The sequence below is a fragment of the Pleurodeles waltl genome, chromosome 1_2 (genome assembly GCF_031143425.1).
Source record: "Pleurodeles waltl isolate 20211129_DDA chromosome 1_2, aPleWal1.hap1.20221129, whole genome shotgun sequence".
In the NCBI taxonomy this organism is placed as follows: domain Eukaryota; kingdom Metazoa; phylum Chordata; class Amphibia; order Caudata; family Salamandridae; genus Pleurodeles; species Pleurodeles waltl.
The window spans coordinates 923,393,858-923,417,846 of NC_090437.1; positions in this window are offsets into that span (position 1 = coordinate 923,393,858).

Here is a 23,989-nt window from a genome sequence, read left to right on the forward strand (position 1 = left end):
CCCAGGATGGCCCAGTGGGCAGGCCACCCACTGTATGGACTGTATGGACTGTGGCTTTGCTCTCCCCAGGATGGCCCAGTGGGCAGGCCACCCACTGTATGGACTGTATGGACTGTGGCTTTGCACTCCCCAGAATGGCCCAGTGGGCAGGCCACCCACTGTATGGACTGTATGGACTGTGGCTTTGCTCTCCCCAGGATGGGCCAGTGGTCATGGAGTCCCCTCGTGGATCTGGCGTTGTGTATTCAAGTGGCTGAGGTGCCCCCCCTTCCCTTCCCCCTGAGGTGCCTGTCCTTTTTTCTTTCTGATGCCCCTGCAGTGTTCTCTCCGTGGAGTTCTTGTCGTGGGACTGGGCCTTGCCCCTTTGCTCAGGACCCCTGTGGTCCACGGACAGTGGTTGGACTACATATAGTTGATGTATATATTTTGTACATAGTTTATTTATTTATTTGGATTACTGCTGTCCATTTTTCAATATATCTGCCCGTTTAGGATCTCTTCTTTTGGTCTTTGCATTATTTCGGAGGGGGGGGTTTGTGGGTTGTGACAGTGATCTGTGGGAATGCATTGATGTGTGTGTTGTAGTGGGTGTGGGTGGGTGGGTGTGTGCTGGTAATCTTTTCCCTCCCCTGTGTCGTAGGTGCAGTACTCACCGATGTCTTCCGCGCCGCCGGGCGTGCTCCTGGTACAGGAGCAGGTATAGGAGTGCGGGGATGACCTGTAACTCGGGTTCCATACTGCCGTAATCTCGCGTGGAGTATGTGGAGGTGAGCGTTTTCCCGTTCGTAGTCTGTTTCCGCCGTGTTTTTATCGGCGGTGCTCCCGCCCCGGAAAAGGTGGCGGATTGGTAGGTCGTGATAGGGTGGGCGGTACATTGTCTACCGCCTGGCTGTTGGCGGTGACCGCCGTGCTGTTTGTTTGTTCCGCCGTGGCGGTCGGAGTGTTAATGCGGCGGGCTGTGTTGTCGGTTCCCGCCAGGGTCAGAATTGCATAATTTGGACCGCCGGCCTGTTGGCGGATTGGCTGCCGCTTTATCACCGACCGCCAGGGTCAGAATGACCCCCTAAGTCTGAAATAGCACTCCATCAGGCTGAAGAGGGTCTTGAGCAAGTCACGACTGACTCTGAAGCAGAAACAATAGAGTGCTGTCCTGTGGTGAATGATTCAAACTTAGAATCAGACCCTGACAATGGATCTAGTGCTAAGAGAAAGCAAGTGGAAGCTGTAGACCGTTGGCTCAGAAGACAACAAAGGGGGAAAGTGAGTCTGCCTAAAGAGCATGTGCCAACAATCATTGCTGAAGAATCTGATATGAGCAAAAGTGAGGACAAAGGTGTGGTGCTAAGAAAGTAAAAAAGAACAAGAGTGCCTAGTTGTAGGTATTATTCACCTGCGTGTTCCATTTTGCAATGATGCAGAAAAATAGTTTTTGGAATATTAGAATCAGCATACTTGTTTATCTGCACCTCCATGGACCGAATGTTTTGGTTGAACTGTATCTTGAATTTTCATTGACATTGATGCACTTTTGGGTTTGATATAAAGATATAGATAAATATAAGAGACATTTACATTGACAGGGATAGGTAATTTATAAGACTACTTAGGTCTGGGTAGAAGAAGAATAAGTATTGTCATTTAGAGGAACACCGATTAGGGCTAGGGAAATGTCACAAAGATTTGTATATTGTTGCTAAATGAACTTTGAACATTTGAACTCTGTTTGCTGTTCACATTGGTGAAATCAATGAAGAACTACTTCCTGCCGCTTCACAAATTTGATGTTTGATCCGAATCTAGAGATGTAATGGAGTCAAATAAGCAAACTAAATGTAGATATACAGTAGGTGTTTCATTGACTATTTTCTTCGTAGCATTAGTCATGTTACTAATTGGAGCATATTCCCCTACACCTTCTGTAGAAAAGAAGCTATTTCCTAGTGTTTTCCCACAAACTCTCAGTTCTTAAGGCAATAATTATTGTATGATAGATGAGAAAGCCTTACACTTAGATGAGTCTACAGGAGATTATTCAGCAAATGTATATTGTAAACTGCATACAAGTACATTGATCCAACGAATGCAAGGGACTGCTATGTTTGTATACAGTTACCTCCTAGGGTCAGAAGGTTTCACATATTATCACATCCCATTAACCTATGGTATTTCTTTCAGTCTTTTATTGAGTATATTTTACAATGAGGGGTGCATTCAATATTATTTTTAAAATGATGACCTAGTGTTACCAGACGTTCCTTTGTTTAAGCATCTGAATAAGAATCTTTATTTTAAAGGACCAGGAATTGCAGGGAAATATTTTGTGTCACTGAAACTTTTAGACACTTAGGTGGTCATTACAACCCCTGCGGACGGTGTTAAAGGTGGGGTAATACCACAAACAGGGCGGCGGATAAAAAAAGGGAATTATGACCCAGGCAGAAACCGTCAACAAAGACAGACACTTTAACACACCGCCCGCCACGGCGGTACATACAAGCAGCGCGGCGGTCACCACCAACAGACAGGAGGAAGACATTTTACCGTCCATAGTATCACAACCCGCCAATCCGCCACCTTTTCCGGGGCGGATTCACCGTGGATAAAAACACGGCGGAAACAGCTTTTGCAATGGGAAAATGCTCACCTGAACACATCCCACGAGGAACGAGGACTCCATGGACCCGGAACTCCAAATAGTCCCTGCCCGTGTCTTTCTGCTCCTCTACGACCATTATCTACGTAGAAGACAACAGTGAGTACTGCACCTACAACATGGGGGGGGAGGCAAAAGTTAGGGGGACACCCACCAAACACCCCCACCCCCAACCTCGCATAATACAACATACACACCAATGCATCAACAAAAATCACAGTAACAACCCACAATCCCCCCTGAAGAATGAAAAGACAAAGCGAAATCCGTTCAAACATTGAAATGTTGCAATATACATCTCTTACAAAAATATACGAAATTCAGTCAGAAATATATACATTACGAGAAGTAATGCAGATATGTACATAACAATGTCCGTGCACCAACAGTCCAAAAATGCATGGGCGAGGCCCACAAAAGATACCTGACCACAATCGGAGAGAACACTGCCGGGGCATCAGATAGAAATACTACAGGCACCTCAGGGGGAAGGGAAGGGGGGGCACCTCAGCCGGATAACTGCAAATCCAGATCCACGACAGGGCTCCATGCCCATTGATGTATCCTGGGGAGTGCAAAGCAACAGTCTCTCAAGTCTCTACAGTGGGTGGGGTGCCCACCATGCCATCCTGGGGAGTGCAAAGCCACAGTCTCTCAAGTCTCTACAGTGGGTGGGGTGCCCACCGTGCCATCCTGGGGAGTGCAAAGCCACAGTCTCTCAAGTCGATAACATTCTCCACTGGTTCTGGGGGGGACTGGTGCCCATAGTGCTTCATCCTGTACAGGACTGAGGTAGTGGATGCATCTCTCCACTGGTTCTGGAGGGGGACTGGTGCCCAGACTGGATGAGTCTCCCCGTGAAAGTTCCTGTCCTGTCACTGTCCCAGATGCCCATGGGATAAGGATGCCTGATGTGGCGGTCTATTCATTCCTACCCGGTGCTTGTCCTGTTCAGCGGTCTTCACCATGGCGGTCTTTGCCCTGTTCAGCGGTCTTCAACATGGCGGTCTTTGCCCTGTTCAGCGGTGCTTTGCCATGGCGGTCTCTGGACTGTTCAGCGGTGCTTTGCCATGGCGGTCTCTGGACTGTTCAGCGGTGCTTTCCCATGGCGGTCTCTGGACTGTTCAGCGGTGCTTTGCCATGGCGGTCTCTGGACTGTTCAGCGGTGCTTTCCCATGGCGTTCTCTGGACTGTTCAGCGGTGCTTTGCCTTGGTGGTCTTTGCCCTGTTCAGCGGTGCTTTGCCATGGCGGTCTTTGCCCTGTTCAGCAGTGCTTTGCCACGGCGGTCTCTGGACTGTTCAGCGGTGCTTTGCCATGGCGGTCTTTGCCCTGTTCAGCGGTCTTCAACATGGCGGTCTTTGCCCAGTTCAGCGGTGCTTTGCCATGGCGGTCTCTGGACTGTTCAGCGGTGCTTTGCCATGGCGGTCTCTGGACTGTTCAGCGGTGCTTTCCCATGGCGGTCTCTGGACTGTTCAGCGGTGTTTTGCCATGGCGGTCTCTGGACTGTTCAGCGGTGCTTTCCCATGGCGGTCTCTGGACTGTTCAGCGGTGCTTTGCCTTGGTGGTCTTTGCCCTGTTCAGCGGTCTTCACCATGGCGGTCTTTGCCCTGTTCAGCGGTGCTTTGCATGGCGGTTCTGGTACGGACATTGGTGTGTGGCATGACACTCCCTACACTGGGCATTGGTGTGTGGCATGAAGTTCCCTACACTGGGCATTGGTGTGTGGCATGACGTTCCATCATAGCCCACCTGGGCTGTGGCAGCCGGGGTCCTCCTGGGCACTGACTCTGGCGGTGGTCTCCTGACCAGTGACGATACTTGTGCCCTCCTGGGCAATGACTCTGGCGGTGGTCTCTTGACCAGTGACGATACTTGGGCCCTCCTGGGCTGTGACTCCAGCGGTGGTCTCCTGACCAGTGACGATACTGGGGCCCTCCTGGGCAGTGACTCTGGCGGTGGTCTCCTGACCAGTGACGATACTTGTGTCCTCCTGGGCTGTAACTCTGGCGGTGGTCTCCTGACCAGTGAGGATCTTGGGCCCTCCTGGGCTGTGACTCTGGCGGTGGTCTCCTGACCAGTGGCGATACTTGGGCCCTCCTGGGCTGTGACTCCGGTGGTGGCGGGGGGCTCCTGACCAGTGACGACGGTGCTGGCGGTTGTGTCTCGACCGCCGGGAATGATGGCACCCTTCTCCGCCGTGACACACACAACAGGCTGGGCAGACTTCCTCTGGCCCTTCCCCACCTTTGGTGGAGTCACAGCTGACTCTCCAATCCCCTTGGAACCCATGTGAGCTGTTTTCCCACAAGGAGTCTTCACACGGTCCCGTCGTCCACTCTCCAATTTTAGAGCCTTTACAGGGGGTGGGCTGCCAGTGCCTTGGCTCCGGGTCACACTGCCTGCCCTGGTGGCCGGTGCACTCCACAAACCTTGAACAGGCACCACTGGTATTGGAGGCTTTTTGGATGAAGCGCTACGACGGGACTCATGAATTGGAGGGGGGGGTGGGAGCAAAAAGGTCAACTTTACAGAGGGACAGTTTCTGACATACACTGGGATGGGTAGTTGGAGGGGGTCTGGGAGTGGAGGAAGAGGAGGCGGTTGTTGGAGGAGTCACTTTAGGTGTTTTGGGTGCAGGTGCAGGTGTGGAGGCTGTTGTGAGGTGGATGGATGTTGGGTGTATGGGTGCCCGCATTTGTGTACTTTGGGAGGGGGTGTCACAGACACACTGGGAGAGGACACAGGGGACGTGTAAATGGCAGTGGAGGTGGTGAGTGCAGGTGAGCAGGTTGTGGTGCTGGGTCTCCTTGTGCGATTCATGGTGCCTGTAGATGTGGTGCATGAAGGTGTGTGTGTAGACGAGACTGGGAGGGAGGAGGGAGAAGAGGAGAAGGGGGACACAGTGGAGGCAGAGGATGTTGCTGTGTCTGTACGTGGGTGAGGCTTGCGTGAGTGCCTGTGGGTTGTGTGGTGCCTATGTTTGCTTGAGCTACTTGTGTGTGCTGACTTGTGTGGATGCTTGTTTCCGGTCCAGGGAGGACCTGGCTTGGCAGTTCGAGCTGGACTGTTCCCATAGGAACAGGGTCAAGACTGATTTGCATATGGCTGGGTCCAACCTGGGGTGGCGTGGTGAACAACAAAATGATGGATGAAACCCAGAGCTCTGTGACTGGGGGTGAATGTTTGATTTGCTCTGCATTCCGTCCATCATCTGTTCTTTTTGCATTTGTTGCCCCAAGGGGGAAGGGTGTGCCCAGATGTAGGTCCCGTGCTCACTGCGCCACTGGATTCAAGCTAGCCTAGCTGATGAAGGGTGATACCCTGAAACCGGTCCTAGGATGCTTGTTTCCGGTCCAGGGAGGACCTGGCTTGGCAGTTCGGGCTGGACTGTTCATATGAGTAACAGGGTCAAGACTGGTTTGCATATGGCTGGGTCCAACCTGGGGTGGCGTGGGGAACAAAAAAACGATGGATGAAACCCAGATCTCTGTGACTGGGGGTGAATGTTTGATTTGCTCTGCATTCCGTCCATCATCTGTTCTTTTTGCATTTGTCACCCCAAGTGGGAAGGGTATACCCAGACGTTGGTCCCGTGCTCACTGCGCCACTGGATTCAAGCTAGCCTAGATGATGAAGGGTGATACCCTGAAACCGGTCCTAGGATGCTTTTTTTCCAGTCCAGGGAGGACCTGGCTTGGCAGTTCGGGCTGGACTGTTCCCATGAGGAACAGGGTCAAGACTGATTTGCATATGGCTGGGTCCAACCTGGGATGGCGTGGTGAGCAAAAAAATGATGGATGAAACCCAGATCTCTGTGACTGGGTGTGAATGTCTGATTTGCTCTGCATTCCATCCATCATCTGTTCTTTTTGCATTTGTCACCCCAAGTGGGAAGCGTATGCCCAGACGTGTGTCCTGTGCTCACTGCACCACTGGATTCAGGCTAGCCTAGCTGATGAAGGGTGATACCCTGAAACCGGTTTTAGGATGCTTGTTTCCGGTCCAGGGAGGACCTGGCTTGGCAGTTCGGGCTGGACTGTTCCCATAAGGAACAGGGTCAAGACTGATTTGCATATGGCTGGATCCAACCTGGGGTGGCGTGGTGAGCAAAAAAACGATGGATGAAACCTAGATCTCTGTGACTGGGGGTGAATGTTTGATTTGCTCTGCATTCCGTCCATCATCTGTTCTTTTTGCATTTGTCACCCCAAGTGGGAAGGGTATGCCCAGATGTGGGTCCCGGGCTCACTACGCCACTGGATTCATGCTAGCCTAGCTGATGAAGAGTGATACCCTGAAATCGGTCCTAGGATGCTTATTTCCGTTCCAGGGAGGACCTGGCTTTGCATTTCGGGCTCAACTGTTCCCATGAGGAACAGGGTCAAGACTGATTTGCATATGGCTGGGTCCAACCTGGGATGGCGTGGTGAGCAAAAAAATGATGGATGAAACCCAGATCTCTGTTACTGGGTGTGAATGTTTGATTTGCTCTGCATTCCGTCCATCATCTGTTCTTTTTGCATTTGTCACCCCAAGTGGGAAGGGTATGCCCAGACGTGGGTCCCGTGCTCACTGCGCCACTGGATTCAAGCTAGCCTAGCTGATGAAGGGTGATACCCTGAAACCGGTCATAGGATGCTTGTTTCCGGTCCAGGGAGGACCTGGCTTGGCAGTTCGGGCTGGACTGTTCCCATGAGGAACAGGGTCAAGACTGATTTGCATATGGCTGGGTCCAACCTGGGGTGGCATGGTGAGCAAAAAAACGATGGATGAAACCCATATCTCTGTGACTGGGGGTGAGCGTTTGATTTGCTCTGCCTTCCGTCCATCATCTGTTCTCTTTGCATTTGTCACCGCAAGTGAGAAGGGTATTCCCAGACGTGGGTCCCGTGCTCACTGCACCACTGGATTCAAGCTAGCATAGCTGATGAAGGGTGATACCCTGAAACTGGTTCTAGGCTGCTTGTTTCCGGTCTAGGGAGGACCTGGCTTGGCAGTTCGGACTGGACTGTTTCCATGAGGAACAGGGTCAAGACTGATTTGCATATGGCTGGGTCCAACCTGGGGTGGGGTGGTAAGCAAAAAAACGATGGATGAAACCCAGATCTCTGTGACTGGGGGTGAATGTTTGATTTGCTCTGCATTCCGTCCATCATCTGTTCTTTTTGCATTTGTCACCCCAAGTGGGAAGGGTATGCCCAGATGGGGGTCCCGTGCTCACTGCGCCACTGGATTCAAGCTAGCCTAGCTGATGAAAGGTGATACCCTGAAACCGGTTTTAGGATGCTTGTTTCCGGTCCAGGGAGGACCTGGCTTGGCAGTTCGGGCTGGACTGTTCCCATGAGGAACAGGGTCAAGACTGATTTGCATATGGCTGGGTCCAACCTGGGGTGGTGTGGTGAGCAAAAAAACGATGGATGAAACCCAGATCTCTGTGACTGGGGGTGAATGTTTGATTTGCTCTGCATTTCGTCCATCATCTGTTCTTTTTGCATTTGTCACCCCAAGTGTGAAGGGTATGCCCAGACGTGGGTCCCATGCTCACTGCGCCACTGGATTCATGCTAGCCTAGCTGATGAAGAGTGATACCCTGAAACCGGTCCTAGGATGCTTATTTCCGGTCCAGGGAGGACCTGGCTTGGCAGTTCGGGCTGGACTGTTCCCTTGAGGAACAGGGTCAAGACTGATTTGCATATGGCTGGGTCCAACCTGGGGTGGCGTGGTGAGGAAAAAAACGATGGATGAAACCCAGATCTCTGTTACTGGGTGTGAATGTTTGATTTGCTCTGCATTCCATCCATCATCTGTTCTTTTTGCATTTGTCACCCCAACTGGGAAGGGTATGCCCAGACGTGGGTCCCGTGCTCACTGCACCACTGGATTCAAGCTAGCCTAGCTGATGAAGGTTGATACCCTGAAATCGGTCCTAGGATGCTTATTTCCGTTCCACGGAGGACCTGGCTTTGCATTTCGGGCTGGACTGTTCCCATGAGGAACAGGGTCAAGACTGATTTGCATATGGCTGGGTCCAACCTGGGATGGCGTGGTGAGCAAAAAAATGATGGATGAAACCCAGATCTCGGTTACTGGGTGTGAATGTTTGATTTGCTCTACATTCCATCCATCATCTGTTCTTTTTGCATTTGTCACCCCAAGTGGGAAGGGTATGCCCAGACGTGGGTCCCGTGCTCACTGCACCACTGGATTCAAGCTAGCCTAGCTGATGAAGGGTGATACCCTGAAACTGGTTCTAGGATGCTTGTTTCCGGTCCAGGGAGGACCTGGCTTGGCAGTTCGGACTACACTGTTCCCATGAGGAACAGGGTCAAGTCTGATGTGCATATGGCTGGGTCCAACCTGGAGTGACGTGGTGAGCAAAAAAACAATGGATGAAACCCAGATCTCTGTTACTGGGGGTGAATGTTTGATTTGCTCTGCATTCCATCCATCATCTGTTCTTTTTGCATTTGTTGCCCCAAGATTGAAGGGTATGCCCAGACGTGGGTCCCGTGCTCACTGCGCCACTGGATTCAAGCTAGTCTAGCTGATGAACGGTGATACCCTGAAACCGGTCATAGGATGCTTGTTTCCGGTCCAGGGACGACCTGGCTTGGCAGTTCGGGCTGGACTGTTCCCATGAGGAGCAGGGTCAAGACAGATTTGCATATGGCTGGGTCCAACCTGGGGTGGCATGGAGAGCAAAAAAACGATGGATGAAACCCATATCTCTGTGACTGGGGGTGAGCGTTTGATTTGCTCTGCCTTCCGTCCATCATCTGTTCTCTTTGCGTTTGTCAACCCAAGTGGGAAGGGTATTCCCAGACGTGGGTCACGTGCTCACTGCACCACTGGATTCAAGCTAGCCTAGCTGGTGAAGGGTGATACCCTGAAAATGGTTCTAGGCTGCTTGTTTCCGGTCTAGGGAGGACTTGGCTTGGCAGTTCGGACTGGACTGTTTCCATGAGGAACAGGGTCAAGACTGATTTGCATATGGCTGGGTCCAACCTGGGGTGGCGTGGTAAGCAAAAAAACGATGGATGAAACCCAGATCTCTGTGACTGGGGGTGAATGTTTGATTTGCTCTGCATTCCGTCCATCATCTGTTCTTTTTGCATTTGTCACCCCAAGTGGGAAGGGTATGCCCAGATGTGGGTCCCGTGCTCACTGCGCCACTGGATTCAAGCTAGCCTAGCTGATGAAAGGTGATACCCTGAAACCGGTTTTAGGATGCTTGTTTCCGGTCCAGGGAGGACCTGGCTTGGCAGTTCGGGCTGGACTGTTCCCATGAGGAACAGGGTCAAGACTGATTTGCATATGGCTGGGTCCAACCTGGGGTGGTGTGGTGAGCAAAAAAACGATGGATGAAACCCAGATCTCTGTGACTGGGGGTGAATATTTGATTTGCTCTGCATTTCGTCCATCATCTGTTCTTTTTGCATTTGTCACCCCAAGTGGGAAGGGAATGCCCAGACGTGGGTCCCATGCTCACTGCGCCACTGGATTCATGCTAGCCTAGCTGATGAAGAGTGATACCCTGAAACCGGTCCTAGGATGCTTATTTCCGGTCCAGGGAGGACCTGGCTTGGCAGTTCGGGCTGGACTGTTCCCATGAGGAACAGGGTCAAGACTGATTTGCATATGGCTGGGTCCAACCTGGGGTGGCGTGGTGAGGAAAAAAACGATGGATGAAACCCAGATCTCTGTTACTGGGTGTGAATGTTTGATTTGCTCTGCATTCCATCCATCATCTGTTCTTTTTGCATTTGTCATCCCAAGTGGGAAGGGTATGCCCAGACGTGGGTCCCGTGCTCACTGCACCACTGGATTCAAGCTAGCCTAGCTGATGAAGGTTGATACCCTGAAACTGGTTCTAGGATGCTTGTTTCCGGTCCAGGGAGGACCTGGTTGGCAGTTCGGACTACACTGTTCCCATTAGGAACAGGGTCAAGACTGATTTGCATATGGCTGGGTCCAACCTGGGGTGGCGTGGTGAGCAAAAAAACGATGGATGAAACCCAGATCTCTGTGACTGGGGGTGAATGTTTGATTTGCTCTGCATTCTGTCCATCATCTGTTCTTTTTGCATTTGTCACCCCAAGTGGGAAGGGTATGCCCAGATGTGGGTCCCGTGCTCACTGCGCCACTGGATTCTAGCTTGCCTACCTGATGAAAGGTGATACCCTGAAACCGGTTTTAGGATGCTTGTTTCCGGTCCAGGGAGGACCTGGCTTGGCAGTTCGGGCTGGACTGTTCCCATAAGGAACAGGGTCAAGACTGATTTGCATATGGCTGGGTCCAACCTGGGGTGGCGTGGTGAGCAAAAAAACGATGGATGAAACCCAGATCTCTGTGACTGGGGGTGAATGTTTGATTTGCTCTGCATTCCGTCCATCATCTGTTCTTTTTGCATTTGTCACCCCAAGTGGGAAGGGTATGCCCAGATGTGGGTCCCGTGCTCACTGTGCCACTGGATTCTAGCTAGCCTAGCTGATGAAAGGTGATACCCTGAAACCGGTTTTAGGATGCTTGTTTCCGGTCCAGGGAGGATCTGGCTTGGCAGTTCGGGCTGGACTGTTCCCATAAGGAACAGGGTCAAGACTGATTTGCATATGGCTGGGTCCAACCTGGGGTGGCGTGGTGAGCAAAAAAACGATGGATGAAACCCAGATCTCTGTGACTGAGGGTGAATGTTTGATTTGCTCTGCCTTCCGTCCATCATCTGTTCTCTTTGCGTTTGTCAACCCAAGTGGGAAGGGTATTCCCAGACGTGGGTCACGTGCTCACTGCACCACTGGATTCAAGCTAGCCTAGCTGGTGAAGGGTGATACCCTGAAAATGGTTCTAGGCTGCTTGTTTCCGGTCTAGGGAGGACTTGGCTTGGCAGTTCGGACTGGACTGTTTCCATGAGGAACAGGGTCAAGACTGATTTGCATATGGCTGGGTCCAACCTGGGGTGGCGTGGTAAGCAAAAAAACGATGGATGAAACCCAGATCTCTGTGACTGGGGGTGAATGTTTGATTTGCTCTGCATTCCGTCCATCATCTGTTCTTTTTGCATTTGTCACCCCAAGTGGGAAGGGTATGCCCAGATGTAGTCCCGTGCTCACTGCGCCACTGGATTCAAGCTAGCCTAGCTGATGAAAGGTGATACCCTGAAACCGGTTTTAGGATGCTTGTTTCCGGTCCAGGGAGGACCTGGCTTGGCAGTTCGGGCTGGACTGTTCCCATGAGGAACAGGGTCAAGACTGATTTGCATATGGCTGGGTCCAACCTGGGGTGGTGTGGTGAGCAAAAAAACGATGGATGAAACCCAGATCTCTGTGACTGGGGGTGAATATTTGATTTGCTCTGCATTTCGTCCATCATCTGTTCTTTTTGCATTTGTCACCCCAAGTGGGAAGGGAATGCCCAGACGTGGGTCCCATGCTCACTGCGCCACTGGATTCATGCTAGCCTAGCTGATGAAGAGTGATACCCTGAAACCGGTCCTAGGATGCTTATTTCCGGTCCAGGGAGGACCTGGCTTGGCAGTTCGGGCTGGACTGTTCCCATGAGGAACAGGGTCAAGACTGATTTGCATATGGCTGGGTCCAACCTGGGGTGGCGTGGTGAGGAAAAAAACGATGGATGAAACCCAGATCTCTGTTACTGGGTGTGAATGTTTGATTTGCTCTGCATTCCATCCATCATCTGTTCTTTTTGCATTTGTCATCCCAAGTGGGAAGGGTATGCCCAGACGTGGGTCCCGTGCTCACTGCACCACTGGATTCAAGCTAGCCTAGCTGATGAAGGTTGATACCCTGAAACTGGTTCTAGGATGCTTGTTTCCGGTCCAGGGAGGACCTGGTTGGCAGTTCGGACTACACTGTTCCCATTAGGAACAGGGTCAAGACTGATTTGCATATGGCTGGGTCCAACCTGGGGTGGCGTGGTGAGCAAAAAAACGATGGATGAAACCCAGATCTCTGTGACTGGGGGTGAATGTTTGATTTGCTCTGCATTCTGTCCATCATCTGTTCTTTTTGCATTTGTCACCCCAAGTGGGAAGGGTATGCCCAGATGTGGGTCCCGTGCTCACTGTGCCACTGGATTCTAGCTTGCCTACCTGATGAAAGGTGATACCCTGAAACCGGTTTTAGGATGCTTGTTTCCGGTCCAGGGAGGACCTGGCTTGGCAGTTCGGGCTGGACTGTTCCCATAAGGAACAGGGTCAAGACTGATTTGCATATGGCTGGGTCCAACCTGGGGTGGCGTGGTGAGCAAAAAAACGATGGATGAAACCCAGATCTCTGTGACTGGGGGTGAATGTTTGATTTGCTCTGCATTCCGTCCATCATCTGTTCTTTTTGCATTTGTCACCCCAAGTGGGAAGGGTATGCCCAGATGTGGGTCCCGTGCTCACTGTGCCACTGGATTCTAGCTAGCCTAGCTGATGAAAGGTGATACCCTGAAACCGGTTTTAGGATGCTTGTTTCCGGTCCAGGGAGGATCTGGCTTGGCAGTTCGGGCTGGACTGTTCCCATAAGGAACAGGGTCAAGACTGATTTGCATATGGCTGGGTCCAACCTGGGGTGGCGTGGTGAGCAAAAAAACGATAGATGAAACCCAGATCTCTGTGACTGAGGGTGAATGTTTGATTTGCTCTGCATTCCGTCCATCATCTGTTCTTTTTGCATTTGTCACCTAAATTGGGAAGGGTATGCCCAGATGTAGGTCCCGGTCTCACTACGCCACTGGATTCATGCTAGCCTAGCTGATGAAGAGTGATACCCTGAAATCGGTCCTAGGATGCTTATTTCCGTTCCAGGGAGGACCTGGCTTTGCATTTCAGGCTGGACTGTTCCCATGAGGAACAGGGTCAAGACTGATTTGCATATGGGTGGGTCCAACCTGGGATGGCGTGGTGAGCAAAAAAATGATGGATGGAACCAAGATCTCTGTTACTGGGTGTGAATGTCTGATTTGCTCTGCATTCTATCCATCATCTGTTCTTTTTGCATTTGTCACCGCAAGTGGGAAGGGTATGCCGTGACGTGGGTCCTGTGCTCACTGCACCACTGGATTCAGGCTAGCCTAGCTGATGAAGGGTGATACCCTGAAACCGGTTTTAGGATGCTTGTTTCCGGTCCAGGGAGGACCTGGCTTGGCAGTTCGGGCTGGACTGTTCCCATAAGGAACAGGGTCCAGACTGATTTGCATATGGCTGGATCCAACCTGGGGTGGCGTGGTGAGCAAAAAAACGATGGATGAAACCTAGATCTCTGTGACTGGGGGTGAATGTTTGATTTGCTCTGCATTCCATCCATCATCTGTTCTTTTTGCATTTGTTGCCCCAAGATTGAAGGGTATGCCCAGATGTGGGTCCCGGCTCACTACGCCACTGGATTCATGCTAGCCTAGCTGATGAAGAGTGATACCCTGAAATCGGTCCTAGGATGCTTATTTCCGTTCCAGGGAGGACGTGGCTTTGCATTTTGGGCTGGACTGTTCCCATGAGGAACAGGGTCAAGACTGATTTGCATATGGCTGGGTCCAACCTGGGATGGCGTTTTGAGCAAAAAAATGATGGATGAAACCCAGATCTCTGTTACTGGGTGTGAATGTTTGATTTGCTCTACATTCCATCCATCATCTGTTCTTTTTGCATTAGTCACCCCAAGTGGGAAGGGTATGCCCAGACGTGGGTCCCGTGCTCACTGCACCACTGGATTCAAGCTAGCCTAGCTGATGAAGGGTGATACCCTGAAACTGGTTCTAGGATGCTTGTTTCCGGTCCAGGGAGGACCTGGCTTGGCAGTTCGGACTACACTGTTGCCATGAGGAACAGGGTCAAGTCTGATGTGCATATGGCTGGGTCCAACCTGGAGTGACGTGGTGAGCAAAAAAACAATGGATGAAACCCAGATCTCTGTTACTGGGGGTGAATGTTTGATTTGCTCTGCATTCCATCCATCATCTGTTCTTTTTGCATTTGTTGCCCCAAGATTGAAGGGTATGCCCAGACGTGGGTCCCGTGCTCACTGCGCCACTGGATTCAAGCTAGCCTAGCTGATGAAGGGTGATTCCCTGAAACCGGTCATAGGATGCTTGTTTCCGGTCCAGGGAGGACCTGGCTTGGCAGTTCGGGCTGGACTGTTCCCATGAGGAGCAGGGTCAAGACTGATTTGCATATGGCTGGGTCCAACCTGGGGTGGCATGGTGAGCAAAAAAACGATGGATGAAACCCATATCTCTGTGACTGGGGGTGAGCGTTTGATTTGCTCTGCCTTCCGTCCATCATCTGTTCTCTTTGCATTTGTCACCCCAAGTGGGAAGGGTATTCCCAGATGTGGGTCCCGTGCTCACTGCACCACTGGATTCAAGCTAGCCTAGCTGATGAAGGGTGATACCCTGAAACTGGTTCTAGGCTGCTTGTTTCCGGTCTAGGGAGGACCTGGCTTGGCAGTTCGGACTGGACTGTTTCCTTGAGGAACAGGGTCAAGACTGATTTGCATATGGCTGGGTCCAACCTGGGGTGGCGTGGTAAGCAAAAAAACGATGGATGAAACCCAGATCTCTGTGACTGGGGGTGAATGTTTGATTTACTCTGCATTCCGTCCATCATCTGTTCTTTTTGCATTTGTCACCCCAAGTGGGAAGGGTATGCCCAGATGTGGGTCCCGTGCTCACTGCGCCACTGGATTCTAGCTAGCCTAGCTGATGAAAGGTGATACCCTGAAACTGGTTTTAGGATGCTTGTTTCCGGTCCAGGGAGGACCTGGCTTGGCAGTTCGGGCTGGACTGTTCCCATGAGGAACAGGGTCAAGACTGATTTGCATATGGCTGGGTCCAACCTGGGGTGGTGTGGTGAGCAAAAAAACGATGGATGAAACCCAGATCTCTGTGATTGGGGGTGAATGTTTGATTTGCTCTGCATTTCGTCCATCATCTGTTCTTTTTGCATTTGTCACCCCAAGTGGGAAGGGTATGCCCAGACGTGGGTCCCATGCTCACTGCGCCACTGGATTCATGCTAGCCTAGCTGATGAAGAGTGATACCCTGAAACCGGTCCTAGGATGCTTATTTCCGGTCCAGGGAGGACCTGGCTTGGCAGTTCGGGCTGGACTGTTCCCATGAGGAACAGGGTCAAGACTGATTTGCATATGGCTGGGTCCAACCTGGGGTGGCGTGGTGAGGAAAAAAACAATGGATGAAACCCAGATCTCTGTTACTGGGTGTGAATGTTTGATTTGCTCTGCATTTCATCCATCATCTGTTCTTTTTGCATTTGTCACCCCAAGTGGGAAGGGTATGCCCAGACGTGGGTCCCGTGCTCACTGCACCACTGGATTCAAGCTAGCCTAGCTGATGAAGGTTGATACCCTGAAACTGGTTCTAGGATGCTTGTTTCCGGTCCAGGGAGGACCTGGTTGGCAGTTCGGACTACACTGTTCCCATTAGGAACAGGGTCAAGACTGATTTGCGTATGGCTGGGTCCAACCTGGGGTGGCGTGGTGAGCAAAAAAACGATGGATGAAACCCAGATCTCTGTGACTGGGGGTGAATGTTTGATTTGCTCTGCATTCTGTCCATCATCTGTTCTTTTTGCATTTGTCACCCCAAGTGGGAAGGGTATGCCCAGATGTGGGTCCCGTGCTCACTGCGCCACTGGATTCTAGCTAGCCTAGCTGATGAAAGGTGATACCCTCAAACCGGTTTTAGGATGCTTGTTTACGGTCCAGGGAGGACCTGGCTTGGCAGTTCGGGCTGGACTGTTCCCATAAGGAACAGGGTCAAAACTGATTTGCATATGGCTGGGTCCAACCTGGGGTGGCGTGGTGAGCAAAAAAACGATGGATGAAACCCAGATCTCTGTGACTGGGGGTGAATGTTTGATTTGCTCTGCATTCCGTCCATCATCTGTTCTTTTTGCATTTGTCACCCCAAGTGGGAAGGGTATGCCCAGATGTGGGTCCCGTGCTCACTGCGCCACTGGATTCTAGCTAGCCTAGCTGATGAAAGGTGATACCCTGAAACCGGTTTTAGGATGCTTGTTTCCGGTCCAGGGAGGACCTGGCTTGGCAGTTCGGGCTGGACTGTTCCCATAAGGAACAGGGTCAAGACTGATTTGCATATGGCTGGGTCCAACCTGGGGTGGCGTGGTGAGCAAAAAAACGATGGATGAAACCCAGATCTCTGTGACTGGGGGTGAATGTTTGATTTGCTCTGCATTCCGTCCATCATCTGTTCTTTTTGCATTTGTCACCCCAAGTGGGAAGGGTATGCTCAGACGTGGGTCCCATGCTCACTGCGCCACTGGATTCATGCTAGCCTTGCTGATGAAGAGTGATACCCTGAAACCGGTCCTAGGATGCTTGTTTCCGTTCCAGGGAGGACCTGGCTTGGCAGTTCGGGCTGGACTGTTCCCATGAGGAACAGGGTCAAGACTGATTTGCATATGGCTGGGTCCAACCTGGGGTGGCGTGGTGAGGAAAAAAACAATAGATGAAACCCAGATCTCTGTTACTGGGTGTGAATGTTTGATTTGCTCTGCATTCCATCCATCATCTGTTCTTTTTGCATTTGTCACCCCAAGTGGGAAGGGTATGCCCAGACGTGGGTCCCGTGCTCACTACACCACTGGATTCAAGCTAGCCTAGCTGATGAAGGTTGATACCCTGAAACTGGTCCTAGGATGCTTGTTTCCGGTCCAGGGAGGACCTGGTTGGTAGTTCGGACTACACTGTTCCCATTAGGAACAGGGTCAAGACTGATTTGCATATGGCTGGGTCCAACCTGGGGTGGCGTGGTGAGCAAAAAAACGATGGATGAAACCCAGATCTCTGTTACTGGGGGTGAATGTTTGATTTGCTCTGCATTCCGTCCATCATCTGTTCTTTTTCCATTTGTTGCCCCAAGTAGGAAGGGTATGCCCAGACGCTGGTCCCATGCTCACTGCACCACTGGATTCAAGCTAGCCTAGCTGATGAAGGGTGATACCCTGAAACCGGTCATAGGATGCTTGTTTCCGGTCCAGGGAGGACCTGGCTTGGCAGTTCGGGCTGGACTGTTCCCATGAGGAACAGGGTCAAGACTGATTTGCATATGGCTGGGTCCAACCTGGAGTGGCGTGTTGAGCAAAAAAATGATGGATGAAACCCATATCTCTGTGACTGGGGGCGAGTGTTTGATTTGCTCTGCATTCCATCCATCATCTGTTCTTTTTGCATTTGTCACCCCAAGTGGGAAGGGTATGCCCAGACGTGGGTCCCGTGCTCACTGCACCACTGGATTCAAGCTAGCCTAGCTGATGAAGGGTGATAGCCTAAAACTGGTTCTAGGATGCTTGTTTCCGGTACAGGGAGGACCTGGCTTGGCATTTCGGACTTGACTGTTCCCATGAGGAACAGGGTCAAAACTGATTTGCATATGGCTGGGTTGAACCTGGGGTGGCGTGGTGAGCAAAAAAAACGATGGATGAGACCCAGATCTCTGTGACTGGGGGTGAATGTTTGATTTGCTCTGCATTCCGTCCATCATCTGTTCTTTTTGCAGTTGTCACCCCAAGTGGTAAGGGTATGCCCAGACGTGGGTCCCGTGCTCACTGAGCCACTGGGTTCAAGCTAGCCTAGCTGATGAAAGGTGATACCCTGAAACCGGTTTTAGGATGCTTGTTTCCGGTCCAGGGAGGACCTGGCTTGGCAGTTCGGGCTGGACTGTTCCCATAAGGAACAGGGTCAAGACTGATTTGCATATGGCTGGGTCCATCCTGGGGTGGCGTGGTGAGCAAAAAAACGATGGATGAAACCCAGATCTCTGTGACTGGGGGTGAATGTTTGATTTGCTATGCATTCCGTCCATCATCTGTTCTTTTTGCATTTGTCACCCCAAGTGGGAAGGGTATGCCCAGACGTGGGTCCCGTGCTCACTGCGCCACTGGATTCAAGCTAGCCTAGCTGATGAAGGGTGATACCCTGAAACCGGTCCTAGGATGCTTATTTCCGGTCCAGGGAGGACCTGGCTTGGCAGTTCGGACTGGACTGTTCCCATGAGGAACAGGGTCAAGACTGATTTGCATATGGCTGGGTCCAACCTGGGGTGGCATGGTGAGCAAAAAAACTATGGATGAAACCCAGATCTCTGTGACTGGGGGTGAATGTTTGATTTGCTCTGCATTCCATCCATCATCTGTTCTTTTTGCATATGTTGCCCCAAGTGGGAAGGGTATGCCCAGACGTGGGTCCCGTGCTCACTGCGCCACTGGATTCAAGCTACCCTAGCTGATAAAGGGTGATACCCTGAGACCGGTCATAGGATGCTTGTTTCCGGTCCAGGGAGGACCTGGCTTGGCAGTTCGGGCTGGACTGTTCCCATGAGGAACAGGGTAAAGACTGATTTGCATATGGCTGGGTCCAACCTGGGGTGGCGTGCTGAGCAAAAAAACAATGGATGAAACCCATATCTCTGTGACTGGGGGTGAGCGTTTGATTTGCTCTGCATTCCGTCCATCATCTGTTCTTTTTGCATTTGTCACACCAAGTGGGAAGGGTATGCCCAGACGTGGGTCCCGTGCTCACTGCACCACTGGATTCAAGCTAGCCTAGCTGATGAAGAATGATACCCTGAAACCGGTCCTAGGATGCTTATTTCCGGTCCAGGGAGGACCTGGCTTGGCAGTTCGGGCTGGACTGTTCCCATGAGGAACAGGGTCAAGACTGATTTGCATATGGCTGGGTCCAACCTGGGGTGGCGTGGTGAGGAAAAAAACGATGGATGAAACCCAGATCTCTGTTACTGGGTGTGAATGTTTGATTTGCTCTGCATTCCATCCATCATCTGTTCTTTTTGCATTTGTCACCCCAAGTGGGAAGGGTATGCCCAGACGTGGGTCCCGTGCTCACTGCACCACTGGATTCAAGCTAGCCTAGCTGATGAAGGTTGATACCCTGAAACTGGTTCTAGGATGCTTGTTTCCACTCCAGGGAGGACCTGGTTGGCAGGTCGGACTACACTGTTCCCATTAGGAACAGGGTCAAGACTGATTTGCATATGGCTGGGTCCAACCTGGGGTAGCGTGGTGAGCAAAAAAACGATGGATGAAACCCAGATCTCTGTTACTGGGGGTGAATGTTTGATTTGCTCTGCATTCCGTCCATCATCTGTTCTTTTTGCATTTGTTGCCCCAAGTAGGAAGGGTATGCCCAGACGTGGGTCCCGTGCTCACTGCACCACTGGATTCAAGCTAGCCTAGCTGATGAAGGGTGATACCCTGAAACCGGTCATAGGATGCTTGTTTCCGGTCCAGGGAGGACCTGGCTTGGCAGTTCGGGCTGGACTGTTCCCATGAGGAACAGGGTCAAAACTGATTTGCATATGGCTGGGTCCAACCTGGGGTGGCGTGGTGAGGAAAAAAACAATAGATGAAACCCAGATCTCTGTTACTGGGTGTGAATGTTTGATTTGCTCTGCATTCCATCCATCATCTGTTCTTTTTGCATTTGTCACCCCAATTGGGAAGGGTATGCCCAGACGTGGGTCCCGTGCTCACTACACCACTGGATTCAAGCTAGCCTAGCTGATGAAGGTTGATACCCTGAAACTGGTCCTAGGATGCTTGTTTCCGGTCCAGGGAGGACCTGGTTGGTAGTTCGGACTACACTGTTCCCATTAGGAACAGGGTCAAGACTGATTTGCATATGGCTGGGTCCAACCTGGGGTGGCGTGGTGAGCAAAAAAACGATGGATGAAACCCAGATCTCTGTTACTGGGGGTGAATGTTTGATTTGCTCTGCATTCCGTCCATCATCTGTTCTTTTTGCATTTGTTGCCCCAAGTAGGAAGGGTATGCCCAGACGCTGGTCCCATGCTCACTGCACCACTGGATTCAAGCTAGCCTAGCTGATGAAGGGTGATACCCTGAAACCGGTCATAGGATGCTTGTTTCCGGTCCAGGGAGGACCTGGCTTGGCAGTTCGGGCTGGACTGTTCCCATGAGGAACAGGGTCAAGACTGATTTGCATATGGCTGGGTCCAACCTGGAGTGGCGTGTTGAGCAAAAAAATGATGGATGAAACCCATATCTCTGTGACTGGGGGCGAGTGTTTGATTTGCTCTGCATTCCATCCATCATCTGTTCTTTTTGCATTTGTCACCCCAAGTGGGAAGGGTATGCCCAGACGTGGGTCCCGTGCTCACTGCACCACTGGATTCAAGCTAGCCTAGCTGATGAAGGGTGATAGCCTAAAACTGGTTCTAGGATGCTTGTTTCCGGTACAGGGAGGACCTGGCTTGGCATTTCGGACTTGACTGTTCCCATGAGGAACAGGGTCAAAACTGATTTGCATATGGCTGGGTTGAACCTGGGGTGGCGTGGTGAGCAAAAAAAACGATGGATGAAACCCAGATCTCTGTGACTGGGGGTGAATGTTTGATTTGCTCTGCATTCCGTCCATCATCTGTTCTTTTTGCATTTGTCACCCCAAGTGGGAAGGGTATGCCCAGACGTGGGTCCCATGCTCACTGCGCCACTGGATTCATGCTAGCCTAGCTGATGAAGAGTGATACCCTGAAACCGGTCCTAGGATGCTTATTTCCGGTCCAGGGAGGACCTGGCTTGGCAGTTCGGGCTGGACTGTTCCCATGAGGAACAGGGTCAAGACTGATTTGCATATGGCTGGGTCCAACCTGGGGTGGCGTGGTGAGGAAAAAAACAATGGATGAAACCCAGATCTCTGTTACTGGGTGTGAATGTTTGATTTGCTCTGCATTTCATCCATCATCTGTTCTTTTTGCATTTGTCACCCCAAGTGGGAAGGGTATGCCCAGACGTGGGTCCCGTGCTCACTGCACCACTGGATTCAAGCTAGCCTAGCTGATGAAGGTTGATACCCTGAAACTGGTTCTAGGATGCTTGTTTCCGGTCCAGGGAGGACCTGGTTGGCAGTTCGGACTACACTGTTCCCATTAGGTACAGGGTCAAGACTGATTTGCGTATGGCTGGGTCCAACCTGGGGTGGCGTGGTGAGCAAAAAAACGATGGATGAAACCCAGATCTCTGTGACTGGGGGTGAATGTTTGATTTGCTCTGCATTCTGTCCATCATCTGTTCTTTTTGCATTTGTCACCCCAAGTGGGAAGGGTATGCCCAGATGTGGGTCCCGTGCTCACTGCGCCACTGGATTCTAGCTAGCCTAGCTGATGAAAGGTGATACCCTCAAACCGGTTTTAGGATGCTTGTTTACGGTCCAGGGAGGACCTGGCTTGGCAGTTCGGGCTGGACTGTTCAGATAAGGAACAGGGTCAAAACTGATTTGCATATGGCTGGGTCCAACCTGGGGTGGCGTGGTGAGCAAAAAAACGATGGATGAAACCCAGATCTCTGTGACTGGGGGTGAATGTTTGATTTGCTCTGCATTCCGTCCATCATCTGTTCTTTTTGCATTTGGCACCCCAAGTGGGAAGGGTATGCCCAGATGTGGGTCCCGTGCTCACTGCGCCACTGGATTCTAGCTAGCCTAGCTGATGAAAGGTGATACCCTGAAACCGGTTTTAGGATGCTTGTTTCCGGTCCAGGGAGGACCTGGCTTGGCAGTTCGGGCTGGACTGTTCCCATAAGGAACAGGGTCAAGACTGATTTGCATATGGCTGGGTCCAACCTGGGGTGGCGTGGTGAGCAAAAAAACGATGGATGAAACCCAGATCTCTGTGACTGGGGGTGAATGTTTGATTTGCTCTGCATTCCGTCCATCATCTGTTCTTTTTGCATTTGTCACCCCAAGTGGGAAGGGTATGCTCAGACGTGGGTCCCATGCTCACTGCGCCACTGGATTCATGCTAGCCTTGCTGATGAAGAGTGATACCCTGAAACCGGTCCTAGGATGCTTGTTTCCGTTCCAGGGAGGACCTGGCTTGGCAGTTCGGGCTGGACTGTTCCCATGAGGAACAGGGTCAAGACTGATTTGCATATGGCTGGGTCCAACCTGGGGTGGCGTGGTGAGGAAAAAAACAATAGATGAAACCCAGATCTCTGTTACTGGGTGTGAATGTTTGATTTGCTCTGCATTCCATCCATCATCTGTTCTTTTTGCATTTGTCACCCCAAGTGGGAAGGGTATGCCCAGACGTGGGTCCCGTGCTCACTACACCACTGGATTCAAGCTAGCCTAGCTGATGAAGGTTGATACCCTGAAACTGGTCCTAGGATGCTTGTTTCCGGTCCAGGGAGGACCTGGTTGGTAGTTCGGACTACACTGTTCCCATTAGGAACAGGGTCAAGACTGATTTGCATATGGCTGGGTCCAACCTGGGGTGGCGTGGTGAGCAAAAAAACGATGGATGAAACCCAGATCTCTGTTACTGGGGGTGAATGTTTGATTTGCTCTGCATTCCGTCCATCATCTGTTCTTTTTCCATTTGTTGCCCCAAGTAGGAAGGGTATGCCCAGACGCTGGTCCCATGCTCACTGCACCACTGGATTCAAGCTAGCCTAGCTGATGAAGGGTGATACCCTGAAACCGGTCATAGGATGCTTGTTTCCGGTCCAGGGAGGACCTGGCTTGGCAGTTCGGGCTGGACTGTTCCCATGAGGAACAGGGTCAAGACTGATTTGCATATGGCTGGGTCCAACCTGGAGTGGCGTGTTGAGCAAAAAAATGATGGATGAAACCCATATCTCTGTGACTGGGGGCGAGTGTTTGATTTGCTCTGCATTCCATCCATCATCTGTTCTTTTTGCATTTGTCACCCCAAGTGGGAAGGGTATGCCCAGACGTGGGTCCCGTGCTCACTGCACCACTGGATTCAAGCTAGCCTAGCTGATGAAGGGTGATAGCCTAAAACTGGTTTTAGGATGCTTGTTTCCTGTACAGGGAGGACCTGGCTTGGCATTTCGGACTTGACTGTTCCCATGAGGAACAGGGTCAAAACTGATTTGCATATGGCTGGGTTGAACCTGGGGTGGCGTGGTGAGCAAAAAAAACGATGGATGAAACCCAGATCTCTGTGACTGGGGGTGAGTGTTTGATTTGCTCTGCATTCCGTCCATCATCTGTTCTTTTTGCAGTTGTCTCCCCAAGTGGTAAGGGTATGCCCAGACGTGGGTCCCGTGCTCACTGAGCCACTGGGTTCAAGCTAGCCTAGCTGATGAAAGGTGATACCCTGAAACCGGTTTTAGGATGCTTGTTTCCGGTCCAGGGAGGACCTGGCTTGGCAGTTCGGGCTGGACTGTTCCCATAAGGAACAGGGTCAAGACTGATTTGCATATGGCTGGGTCCATCCTGGGGTGGCGTGGTGAGCAAAAAAACGATGGATGAAACCCAGATCTCTGTGACTGGGGGTGAATGTTTGATTTGCTATGC